Here is a 14496-nt window from a genome sequence, read left to right on the forward strand (position 1 = left end):
TTCAAAAAACATGGGCTATAACCCATCGTTTTTGTCATTTTGTCATTTTTTTCAAATCTTCAAAAATGATGAAAAACGGCGCGCTATAGTATGCCGTACGATATGGGCTATAGCCCATGGTCCAAAATGATGAGAAACGAGGCTAACTTTTTTTTTCAAAATTTCAAAAAACATGGGCTATAAGCCTATAACCCATCGTTTTTGTCATTTCGTAATTTTTTTCAAATCTTTAAAAATGATGAAAAACGGCGCGCTATAGTATGCCGTACGATATGGGCTATAGCCCATGGTCCAAAATGATGAGAAACGAGGCTAACTTTTTTTTTCAAAATTTCAAAAAACATGGGCTATAACCTTTCGTTTTTGTCATTTCGTCATTTTTTTCAAATCTTCAAAAATGATGAAAAACGGCGCGCTATAGTATGCCGTACGATATGGGCTATAGCCCATGGTCCAAAATGATGAGAAACGAGGCTAACTTTTTTTTTCAAAATTTCAAAAAACATGGGCTATAACCTTTCGTTTTTGTCATTTTGTCATTTTTTTCAAATCTTCAAAAATGATGAAAAACGGCGCGCTATAGTATGCCGTACGATATGGGCTATAGCCCATGGTCCAAAATGATGAGAAACGAGGCTAACTTTTTTTTTCAAAATTTCAAAAAACATGGGCTATAACCCATCGTTTTTGTCATTTCGTCATTTTTTTCAAATCTTCAAAAATGATGAAAAACGGCGCGCTATAGTATGCCGTACGATATGGGCTATAGCCCATGGTCCAAAATGATGAGAAACGAGGCTAACTTTTTTTTTCAAAATTTCAAAAAACATGGGCTATAACCCATCGTTTTTGTCATTTCGTCATTTTTTTCAAATCTTCAAAAATGATGAAAAACGGCGCGCTATAGTATGCCGTACGATATGGGCTATAGCCCATGGTCCAAAATGATGAGAAACGAGGCTAACTTTTTTTTTCAAAATTTCAAAAAACATGGGCTATAACCTTTCGTTTTTGTCATTTTGTCATTTTTTTCAAATCTTCAAAAATGATGAAAAACGGCGCGCTATAGTATGCCGTACGATATGGGCTATAGCCCATGGTCCAAAATGATGAGAAACGAGGCTAACTTTTTTTTTCAAAATTTCAAAAAACATGGGCTATAACCTTTCGTTTTTGTCATTTCGTCATTTTTTTCAAATCTTCAAAAATGATGAAAAACGGCGCGCTATAGTATGCCGTACGATATGGGCTATAGCCCATGGTCCAAAATGATGAGAAACGAGGCTAACTTTTTTTTTCAAAATTTCAAAAAACATGGGCTATAACCTTTCGTTTTTGTCATTTCGTCATTTTTTTCAAATCTTCAAAAATGATGAAAAACGGCGCGCTATAGTATGCCGTACGATATGGGCTATAGCCCATGGTCCAAAATGATGAGAAACGAGGCTAACTTTTTTTTTCAAAATTTCAAAAAACATGGGCTATAACCTTTCGTTTTTGTCATTTTGTCATTTTTTTCAAATCTTCAAAAATGATGAAAAACGGCGCACTATAGTATGCCGTACGATATGGGCTATAGCCCATGGTCCAAAATGATGAGAAACGAGGCTAACTTTTTTTTTCAAAATTTCAAAAAACATGGGCTATAACCTTTCGTTTTTGTCATTTTGTCATTTTTTTCAAATCTTCAAAAATGATGAAAAACGGCGCGCTATAGTATGCCGTACGATATGGGCTATAGCCCATGGTCCAAAATGATGAGAAACGAGGCTAACTTTTTTTTTCAAAATTTCAAAAAACATGGGCTATAACCTTTCGTTTTTGTCATTTCGTCATTTTTTTCAAATCTTCAAAAATGATGAAAAACGGCGCGCTATAGTATGCCGTACGATATGGGCTATAGCCCATGGTCCAAAATGATGAGAAACGAGGCTAACTTTTTTTTTCAAAATTTCAAAAAACATGGGCTATAACCTTTCGTTTTTGTTATTTTGTCATTTTTTTCAAATCTTCAAAAATGATGAAAAACGGCGCACTATAGTATGCCGTACGATATGGGCTATAGCCCATGGTCCAAAATGATGAGAAACGAGGCTAACTTTTTTTTTCAAAATTTCAAAAAACATGGGCTATAACCTTTCGTTTTTGTCATTTCGTCATTTTTTTCAAATCTTCAAAAATGATGAAAAACGGCGCGCTATAGTATGCCGTACGATATGGGCTATAGCCCATGGTCCAAAATGATGAGAAACGAGGCTAACTTTCTTTTTCAAAATTTCAAAAAACATGGGCTATAACCTTTAGTTTTTGTCATTTTGTCATTTTTTTTCAAATCTTCAAAAATGATGAAAAACGGCGCGCTATAGTATGCCGTACGATATGGGCTATAGCCCATGGTCCAAAATGATGAGAAACGAGGCTAACTTTTTTTTTCAAAATTTCAAAAAACATGGGCTATAACCTTTCGTTTTTGTCATTTTGTCATTTTTTTCAAATCTTCAAAAATGATGAAAAACGGCGCACTATAGTATGCCGTACGATATGGGCTATAGCCCATGGTCCAAAATGATGAGAAACGAGGCTAACTTTTTTTTTCAAAATTTCAAAAAACATGGGCTATAACCTTTCGTTTTTGTCATTTCGTCATTTTTTTCAAATCTTCAAAAATGATGAAAAACGGCGCGCTATAGTATGCCGTACGATATGGGCTATAGCCCATGGTCCAAAATGATGAGAAACGAGGCTAACTTTTTTTTTCAAAATTTCAAAAAACATGGGCTATAACCCATCGTTTTTGTCATTTCGTAATTTTTTTCAAATCTTTAAAAATGATGAAAAACGGCGCGCTATAGTATGTCGTACGATATGGGCTATAGCCCATGGTCCAAAATGATGAGAAACGAGGCTAACTTTTTTTTTCAAAATTTCAAAAAACATGGGCTATAACCTTTCGTTTTTGTCATTTCGTCATTTTTTTCAAATCTTCAAAAATGATGAAAAACGGCGCGCTATAGTATGCCGTACGATATGGGCTATAGCCCATGGTCCAAAATGATGAGAAACGAGGCTAACTTTTTTTTTCAAAATTTCAAAAAACATGGGCTATAACCTTTCGTTTTTGTCATTTTGTCATTTTTTTCAAATCTTCAAAAATGATGAAAAACGGCGCGCTATAGTATGCCGTACGATATGGGCTATAGCCCATGGTCCAAAATGATGAGAAACGAGGCTAACTTTTTTTTTCAAAATTTCAAAAAACATGGGCTATAACCCATCGTTTTTGTCATTTCGTCATTTTTTTCAAATCTTCAAAAATGATGAAAAACGGCGCGCTATAGTATGCCGTACGATATGGGCTATAGCCCATGGTCCAAAATGATGAGAAACGAGGCTAACTTTTTTTTTCAAAATTTCAAAAAACATGGGCTATAACCTTTCGTTTTTGTCATTTCGTCATTTTTTTCAAATCTTCAAAAATGATGAAAAACGGCGCGCTATAGTATGCCGTACGATATGGGCTATAGCCCATGGTCCAAAATGATGAGAAACGAGGCTAACTTTTTTTTTCAAAATTTCAAAAAACATGGGCTATAACCTTTCGTTTTTGTCATTTTGTCATTTTTTTTCAAATCTTCAAAAATGATGAAAAACGGCGCGCTATAGTATGCCGTACGATATGGGCTATAGCCCATGGTCCAAAATGATGAGAAACGAGGCTAACTTTTTTTTTCAAAATTTCAAAAAACATGGGCTATAACCCATCGTTTTTGTCATTTCGTCATTTTTTTCAAATCTTCAAAAATGATGAAAAACGGCGCGCTATAGTATGCCGTACGATATGGGCTATAGCCCATGGTCCAAAATGATGAGAAACGAGGCTAACTTTTTTTTTCAAAATTTAAAAAAACATGGGCTATAACCTTTCGTTTTTGTCATTTCGTCATTTTTTTCAAATCTTCAAAAATGATGAAAAACGGTCGCACTATAGTATGCCGTACGATATGGGCTATAGCCCATGGTCCAAAATGATGAGAAACGAGGCTAACTTTTTTTTTCAAAATTTCAAAAAACATGGGCTATAACCCATCGTTTTTGTCATTTCGTCATTTTTTTCAAATCTTCAAAAATGATGAAAAACGGCGCGCTATAGTATGCCGTACGATATGGGCTATAGCCCATGGTCCAAAATGATGAGAAACGAGGCTAACTTTTTTTTTCAAAATTTCAAAAAACATGGGCTATAACCTTTCGTTTTTGTCATTTCGTCATTTTTTTCAAATCTTCAAAAATGATGAAAAACGGCGCGCTATAGTATGCCGTACGATATGGGCTATAGCCCATGGTCCAAAATGATGAGAAACGAGGCTAACTTTTTTTTTCAAATTTTCAAAAAACATGGGCTATAACCCATCGTTTTTGTCATTTCGTCATTTTTTTCAAATCTTCAAAAATGATGAAAAGCGGCGCGCCATAGTATGCCGTACGATATGGGATAACTTTTTTTTTCAAAATTTCAAAAAACATGGGCTTTTCGTTTTTGTCATTTCGTCATTTTTTTCAAATCTTCAAAAATGATGAAAAACGGCGCGCTATAGTATGCCGTACGATATGGGCTATAGCCCATGGTCCAAAATGATGAGAAACAAGGCTAACTTTTTTTTTCAAAATTTCAAAAAACATGGGCTATAACCTTTCGTTTTTGTCATTTTGTCATTTTTTTCAAATCTTCAAAAATGATGAAAAACGGCGCGCTATAGTATGCCGTACGATATGGGCTATAGCCCATGGTCCAAAATGATGAGAAACGAGGCTAACTTTTTTTTTCAAAATTTCAAAAAACATGGGCTATAACCCATCGTTTTTGTCATTTCGTCATTTTTTTCAAATCTTCAAAAATGATGAAAAACGGTATAGTATGCCGTACGATATGGGCTATAGCCCATGGTCCAAAATGATGAGAAACGAGGCTAACTTTTTTTTTCAAAATTTCAAAAAACATGGGCTATAACCTTTCGTTTTTGTCATTTCGTCATTTTTTTCAAATCTTCAAAAATGATGAAAAACGGCGCGCTATAGTATGCCGTACGATATGGGCTATAGCCCATGGTCCAAAATGATGAGAAACGAGGCTAACTTTTTTTTTCAAAATTTCAAAAAACATGGGCTATAACCCATCGTTTTTGTCATTTCGTCATTTTTTTCAAATCTTCAAAAATGATGAAAAACGGCGCGCTATAGTATGCCGTACGATATGGGCTATAGCCCATGGTCCAAAATGATGAGAAACGAGGCTAACTTTTTTTTTCAAAATTTCAAAAAACATGGGCTATAACCTTTCGTTTTTGTCATTTTGTCATTTTTTTCAAATCTTCAAAAATGATGAAAAACGGCGCACTATAGTATGCCGTACGATATGGGCTATAGCCCATGGTCCAAAATGATGAGAAACGAGGCTAACTTTTTTTTTCAAAATTTCAAAAAACATGGGCTATAACCTTTCGTTTTTGTCATTTTGTCATTTTTTTCAAATCTTCAAAAATGATGAAAAACGGCGCGCTATAGTATGCCGTACGATATGGGCTATAGCCCATGGTCCAAAATGATGAGAAACGAGGCTAACTTTTTTTTTCAAAATTTCAAAAAACATGGGCTATAACCCATCGTTTTTGTCATTTCGTAATTTTTTTCAAATCTTTAAAAATGATGAAAAACGGCGCGCTATAGTATGTCGTACGATATGGGCTATAGCCCATGGTCCAAAATGATGAGAAACGAGGCTAACTTTTTTTTTCAAAATTTCAAAAAACATGGGCTATAACCTTTCGTTTTTGTCATTTCGTCATTTTTTTCAAATCTTCAAAAATGATGAAAAACGGCGCGCTATAGTATGCCGTACGATATGGGCTATAGCCCATGGTCCAAAATGATGAGAAACGAGGCTAACTTTTTTTTTCAAAATTTCAAAAAACATGGGCTATAACCTTTCGTTTTTGTCATTTTGTCATTTTTTTCAAATCTTCAAAAATTATGAAAAACGGCGCGCTATAGTATGCCGTACGATATGGGCTATAGCCCATGGTCCAAAATGATGAGAAACGAGGCTAACTTTTTTTTTCAAAATTTCAAAAAACATGGGCTATAACCCATCGTTTTTGTCATTTCGTCATTTTTTTCAAATCTTCAAAAATGATGAAAAACGGCGCGCTATAGTATGCCGTACGATATGGGCTATAGCCCATGGTCCAAAATGATGAGAAACGAGGCTAACTTTTTTTTTCAAAATTTCAAAAAACATGGGCTATAACCTTTCGTTTTTGTCATTTCGTCATTTTTTTCAAATCTTCAAAAATGATGAAAAACGGCGCGCTATAGTATGCCGTACGATATGGGCTATAGCCCATGGTCCAAAATGATGAGAAACGAGGCTAACTTTTTTTTTCAAAATTTTAAAAAACATGGGCTATAACCCATCGTTTTTGTCATTTCGTCATTTTTTTCAAATCTTCAAAAATGATGAAAAACGGCGCGCTATAGTATGCCGTACGATATGGGCTATAGCCCATGGTCCAAAATGATGAGAAACGAGGCTAACTTTTTTTTTCAAAATTTCAAAAAACATGGGCTATAACCTTTCGTTTTTGTCATTTCGTCATTTTTTCAAATCTTCAAAAATGATGAAAAACGGCGCGCTATAGTATGCCGTACGATATGGGCTATAGCCCATGGTCCAAAATGATGAGAAACGAGGCTAACTTTTTTTTTCAAAATTTCAAAAAACATGGGCTATAACCTTTCGTTTTTGTCATTTTGTCATTTTTTTCAAATCTTCAAAAATGATGAAAAACGGCGCGCTATAGTATGCCGTACGATATGGGCTATAGCCCATGGTCCAAAATGATGAGAAACGAGGCTAACTTTTTTTTTCAAAATTTCAAAAAACATGGGCTATAACCCATCGTTTTTGTCATTTCGTCATTTTTTTCAAATCTTCAAAAATGATGAAAAACGGCGCGCTATAGTATGCCGTACGATATGGGCTATAGCCCATGGTCCAAAATGATGAGAAACGAGGCTAACTTTTTTTTTCAAAATTTCAAAAAACATGGGCTATAACCCATCGTTTTTGTCATTTCGTCATTTTTTTCAAATCTTCAAAAATGATGAAAAACGGCGCGCTATAGTATGCCGTACGATATGGGCTATAGCCCATGGTCCAAAATGATGAGAAACGAGGCTAACTTTTTTTTTCAAAATTTCAAAAAACATGGGCTATAACCCATCGTTTTTGTCATTTCGTCATTTTTTTCAAATCTTCAAAAATGATGAAAAACGGCGCGCTATAGTATGCCGTACGATATGGGCTATAGCCCATGGTCCAAAATGATGAGAAACGAGGCTAACTTTTTTTTTCAAAATTTCAAAAAACATGGGCTATAACCTTTCGTTTTTGTCATTTCGTCATTTTTTTCAAATCTTCAAAAATGATGAAAAACGGCGCGCTATAGTATGCCGTACGATATGGGCTATAGCCCATGGTCCAAAATGATGAGAAACGAGGCTAACTTTTTTTTTCAAAATTTCAAAAAACATGGGCTATAACCTTTCGTTTTTGTCATTTTGTCATTTTTTTCAAATCTTCAAAAATGATGAAAAACGGCGCGCTATAGTATGCCGTACGATATGGGCTATAGCCCATGGTCCAAAATGATGAGAAACGAGGCTAACTTTTTTTTTCAAAATTTCAAAAAACATGGGCTATAACCCATCGTTTTTGTCATTTCGTCATTTTTTTCAAATCTTCAAAAATGATGAAAAACGGCGCGCTATAGTATGCCGTACGATATGGGCTATAGCCCATGGTCCAAAATGATGAGAAACGAGGCTAACTTTTTTTTTCAAAATTTCAAAAAACATGGGCTATAACCTTTCGTTTTTGTCATTTCGTCATTTTTTTCAAATCTTCAAAAATGATGAAAAACGGCGCGCTATAGTATGCCGTACGATATGGGCTATAGCCCATGGTCCAAAATGATGAGAAACGAGGCTAACTTTTTTTTTCAAAATTTCAAAAAACATGGGCTATAACCCATCGTTTTTGTCATTTCGTCATTTTTTTCAAATCTTCAAAAATGATGAAAAACGGCGCGCTATAGTATGCCGTACGATATGGGCTATAGCCCATGGTCCAAAATGATGAGAAACGAGGCTAACTTTTTTTTTCAAAATTTCAAAAAACATGGGCTATAACCTTTCGTTTTTGTCATTTCGTCATTTTTTCAAATCTTCAAAAATGATGAAAAACGGCGCGCTATAGTATGCCGTACGATATGGGCTATAGCCCATGGTCCAAAATGATGAGAAACGAGGCTAACTTTTTTTTTCAAAATTTCAAAAAACATGGGCTATAACCTTTCGTTTTTGTCATTTTGTCATTTTTTTCAAATCTTCAAAAATGATGAAAAACGGCGGGCTATAGTATGCCGTACGATATGGGCTATAGCCCATGGTCCAAAATGATGAGAAACGAGGCTAACTTTTTTTTTCAAAATTTCAAAAAACATGGGCTATAACCCATCGTTTTTGTCATTTCGTCATTTTTTTCAAATCTTCAAAAATGATGAAAAACGGCGCGCTATAGTATGCCGTACGATATGGGCTATAGCCCATGGTCCAAAATGATGAGAAACGAGGCTAACTTTTTTTTTCAAAATTTCAAAAAACATGGGCTATAACCCATCGTTTTTGTCATTTCGTCATTTTTTTAAAATCCTCAAAAATGATGAAAAACTGCGCGCTATAGTATGCCGTACGATATGGGCTATAGCCCATGGTCCAAAATGATGAGAAACGAGGCTAACTTTTTTTTTCAAAATTTCAAAAAACATGGGCTATAACCCATCGTTTTTGTCATTTCGTCATTTTTTTCAAATCTTCAAAAATGATGAAAAACGGCGCGCTATAGTATGCCGTACGATATGGGCTATAGCCCATGGTCCAAAATGATGAGAAACGAGGCTAACTTTTGTTTTCAAAATTTCAAAAAACATGGGCTATAACCTTTCGTTTTTGTCATTTCGTCATTTTTTTCAAATCTTCAAAAATGATGAAAAACGGCGCGCTATAGTATGCCGTACGATATGGGCTATAGCCCATGGTCCAAAATGATGAGAAACGAGGCTAACTTTTTTTTTCAAAATTTCAAAAAACATGGGCTATAACCTTTCGTTTTTGTCATTTTGTCATTTTTTTCAAATCTTCAAAAATGATGAAAAACGGCGCGCTATAGTATGCCGTACGATATGGGCTATAGCCCATGGTCCAAAATGATGAGAAACGAGGCTAACTTTTTTTTTCAAAATTTCAAAAAACATGGGCTATAACCCATCGTTTTTGTCATTTCGTCATTTTTTTCAAATCTTCAAAAATGATGAAAAACGGCGCGCTATAGTATGCCGTACGATATGGGCTATAGCCCATGGTCCAAAATGATGAGAAACGAGGCTAACTTTTTTTTTCAAAATTTCAAAAAACATGGGCTATAACCCATCGTTTTTGTCATTTGTCATTTTTTTCAAATCTTCAAAAATGATGAAAAACGGCGCGCTATAGTATGCCGTACGATATGGGCTATAGCCCATGGTCCAAAATGATGAGAAACGAGGCTAACTTTTTTTTTCAAAATTTCAAAAAACATGGGCTATAACCTTTCGTTTTTGTCATTTCGTCATTTTTTTCAAATCTTCAAAAATGATGAAAAACGGCGCGCTATAGTATGCCGTACGATATGGGCTATAGCCCATGGTCCAAAATTATGAGAAACAAGGCTAACTTTTTTTTTCAAAATTTCAAAAAACATGGGCTATAACCTTTCGTTTTTGTCATTTTGTCATTTTTTTCAAATCTTCAAAAATGATGAAAAACGGCGCGCTATAGTATGCCGTACGATATGGGCTATAGCCCATGGTCCAAAATGATGAGAAACGAGGCTAACTTTTTTTTTCAAAATTTCAAAAAACATGGGCTATAACCTATCGTTTTTGTCATTTCGTCATTTTTTTCAAATCTTCAAAAATGATGAAAAACGGCGAGCTATAGTATGCCGTACGATATGGGCTATAGCCCATGGTCCAAAATGATGAGAAACGAGGCTAACTTTTTTTTTCAAAATTTCAAAAAACATGGGCTATAACCTTTCGTTTTTGTCATTTCGTCATTTTTTTCAAATCTTCAAAAATGATGAAAAACGGCGCGCTATAGTATGCCGTACGATATGGGCTATAGCCCATGGTCCAAAATGATGAGAAACGAGGCTAACTTTTTTTTTCAAAATTTCAAAAAACATGGGCTATAACCCATCGTTTTTGTCATTTCGTCATTTTTTTCAAATCTTCAAAAATGATGAAAAACGGCGCGCTATAGTATGCCGTACGATATGGGCTATAGCCCATGGTCCAAAATGATGAGAAACGAGGCTAACTTTTTTTTTCAAAATTTCAAAAAACATGGGCTATAACCTTTCGTTTTTGTCATTTTGTCATTTTTTTCAAATCTTCAAAAATGATGTAAAACGGCGCGCTATAGTATGCCGTACGATATGGGCTATAGCCCATGGTCCAAAATGATGAGAAACGAGGCTAACTTTTTTTTTCAAAATTTCAAAAAACATGGGCTATAACCTTTCGTTTTTGTCATTTCGTAATTTTTTTCAAATCTTCAAAAATGATGAAAAACGGCGCGCTATAGTATGCCGTACGATATGGGCTATAGCCCATGGTCCAAAATGATGAGAAACGAGGCTAACTTTTTTTTTCAAAATTTCAAAAAACATGGGCTATAACCCATCGTTTTTGTCATTTCGTAATTTTTTTCAAATCTTTAAAAATGATGAAAAACGGCGCGCTATAGTATGCCGTACGATATGGGCTATAGCCCATGGTCCAAAATGATGAGAAACGAGGCTAACTTTTTTTTTCAAAATTTCAAAAAACATGGGCTATAACCTTTCGTTTTTGTCATTTTGTCATTTTTTTCAAATCTTCAAAAATGATGAAAAACGGCGCGCTATAGTATGCCGTACGATATGGGCTATAGCCCATGGTCCAAAATGATGAGAAACGAGGCTAACTTCTTTTTTCAAAATTTCAAAAAACATGGGCTATAACCCATCGTTTTTGTCATTTCGTCATTTTTTTCAAATCTTCAAAAATGATGAAAAACGGTGCGCTATAGTATGCCGTACGATATGGGCTATAGCCCATGGTCCAAAATGATGAGAAACGAGGCTAACTTTTTTTTTCAAAATTTCAAAAAACATGGGCTATAACCCATCGTTTTTGTCATTTCGTCATTTTTTTCAAATCTTCAAAAATGATGAAAAACGGCGCGCTATAGTATGCCGTACGATATGGGCTATAGCCCATGGTCCAAAATGATGAGAAACGAGGCTAACTTTTTTTTTCAAAATTTCAAAAAACATGGGCTATAACCTTTCGTTTTTGTCATTTTGTCATTTTTTTCAAATCTTCAAAAATGATGAAAAACGGCGCGCTATAGTATGCCGTACGATATGGGCTATAGCCCATGGTCCAAAATGATGAGAAACCAGGCTAACTTTCTTTTTCAAAATTTCAAAAAACATGGGCTATAACCTTTCGTTTTTGTCATTTTGTCATTTTTTTTCAAATCTTCAAAAATGATGAAAAACGGCGCGCTATAGTATGCCGTACGATATGGGCTATAGCCCATGGTCCAAAATGATGAGAAACGAGGCTAACTTTTTTTTTCAAAATTTCAAAAAACATGGGCTATAACCTTTCGTTTTTGTCATTTCGTCATTTTTTTCAAATCTTCAAAAATGATGAAAAATGGCGCGCTATAGTATGCCGTACGATATGGGCTATAGCCCATGGTCCAAAATGATGAGAAACGAGGCTAACTTTTTTTTTCAAAATTTCAAAAAACATGGGCTATAACCTTTCGTTTTTGTCATTTCGTCATTTTTTTCAAATCTTCAAAAATGATGAAAAACGGCGCGCTATAGTATGCCGTACGATATGGGCTATAGCCCATGGTCCAAAATGATGAGAAACGAGGCTAACTTTTTTTTTCAAAATTTCAAAAAACATGGGCTATAACCTTTCGTTTTTGTCATTTTGTCATTTTTTTTCAAATCTTCAAAAATGATGAAAAACGGCGCACTATAGTATGCCGTACGATATGGGCTATAGCCCATGGTCCAAAATGATGAGAAACGAGGCTAACTTTTTTTTTCAAAATTTCAAAAAACATGGGCTATAACCCATCGTTTTTGTCATTTCGTCATTTTTTTCAAATCTTCAAAAATGATGAAAAACGGCGCGCTATAGTATGCCGTACGATATGGGCTATAGCCCATGGTCCAAAATGATGAGAAACGAGGCTAACTTTTTTTTTCAAAATTTCAAAAAACATGGGCTATAACCTTTCGTTTTTGTCATTTCGTCATTTTTTTCAAATCTTCAAAAATTATGAAAAACGGCGCGCTATAGTATGCCGTACGATATGGGCTATAGCCCACGGTCCAAAATGATGAGAAACGAGGCTAACTTTTTTTTTCAAAATTAAAAAAAACATGGGCTATAACCCATCGTTTTTGTCATTTTGTCATTTTTTTCAACTTCACTTAAAAAATCACAATAAGATACGTTAACATCATGAATGACTAAAGAAAACGAGAAACAAAAAACACAAACAAACAATCCCACCCACCCCTCCCCCCGAGACCAAAGATGCCAAAAAATGTCAGTACTCTTACTACTGTGCAAATGGGAACAAAAAATTAATAAATGAATGAAAATAATAACAATAATAATAATGACTAAATCATGCCCGTAACCAAATCTGCAATACCAGACCAAATCTCGATGTTTTCCTCTTTTGCACCATGCAATCTTGCTGTAGACATTTCTAGATAAATGATATCTAGAAAGGTCAAAGCCCATTGGCGAAATGACAATGTATGAGGCGGTTTCCAGCGCGAAGCAACCATCTTCTTTGCGGCTGTTACGCCAGCAAAGAAGACACGAATACGGGTATTATTTAATAGCAACTGGGATACATCATTTAATAAGAATAGAGATGGGGAGGGTGTTATGTTAATTTGTAGTATAATCGAAAGTTTAGCAGCAACCAGATTCCAAAATGTGAGGACACCCGGACACTCCCACACCATATGAAAGAATGTACCTATGGTGTTCGGAGTGCAGAAAGTGCAGTTATGGTTATTTAAAATCCGCATAGCACACAATCTGCGGGGAGTTAAGTATGTCCGATGAACAAAATTTAGATGAATTTGCTGATGATCAGGATTCCTAGAAGATAGGGCAACATTAGACCACACTGTATCCCAGCTCCAATCTGGATCTAGATTTGGTATGTCATTCCTCCATACAGTATCGACAGCCAAGGTCCCATAACTAGATTCTAATAAATAATCATACAATATGGAAACAAAACCTCTTGACCTAACATCACAGATAAGTCTATGCAAAGGGTGCATTGCAAGGGGGGTCTGCCATGGAACCCCGTATGTCCTCATGGCAGTTCTCAATTGTAGATAGAAAAAGAAAGAGTTACCAGGCAAGTTAAAAATATCACATAAATTCTGGAAAGAACGTAAACCATTGACATCAAATAAATCACCCAAAGTATGAATCCCCTTGGAACTCCATCTGGGAAAATGAATAGGACGATTGTCCAAAAGCAAACCATCATTGTTGAACACTGGGGAAAACGAATTCCATTTCAAATCAATCTTGCGCAATTTTTCAGCCGCTCTCCATACTGTTACTAACTGAGAAATGATTGGCCCAAAGCGAACTTTGCATTGATTATTCGTTATGTTTGAATAGATCAGATCTCTCAATTCAACAGGATGAACCAAACTCTCCTCAAGCTCTCGCCAACAGACTTTTATAGTTGAGTCGAAATATCGTAAAAGGGGGCGAAGAGTGAAAGCCCAATAGTATAATTTGAAGTTAGGCAACGAGAGACCGCCATCAGCTCTGGCCCGCTGTAACAAGGAAAGTTTGAGACGTGGGCGTTTCCTATTCCACACAAATTTAGATATAGCAGAATGAATCTTAGTCCAATACTGTGCTGGTGGTGGCAGTGAACTTCACTTCTTACTGCATGAAGCAGACACACCTGTGATTAAACCTTCAGCATTACACTGCAACCACACTGTGGCTACTATTCTATTCACAATGCAAAGTTATTGTACTCCTAATATTATATCATGGTGTAGTCTAGCTCTGGTCCATAGCTCTAATGGGCATTAGAACTATATATATGGCCCTGCTGTAGTCAGCACAGTAGATTCATATTTCAATCGATCTGGGATGTTAAAAATGTGCCAAACTGTGTTCAATTAATTGCCTCTTCTGCTAGATTAAACAGCAGTTATACTTATTATTGAGACTCAGAGAGCATGTTGACATGAATAGCAATAGTTATAAT

This window comes from Protomyctophum bolini (genome assembly GCF_963924005.1).
Source record: "Protomyctophum bolini genome assembly, chromosome: 5".
Lineage (NCBI taxonomy): Eukaryota > Metazoa > Chordata > Actinopteri > Myctophiformes > Myctophidae > Protomyctophum > Protomyctophum bolini.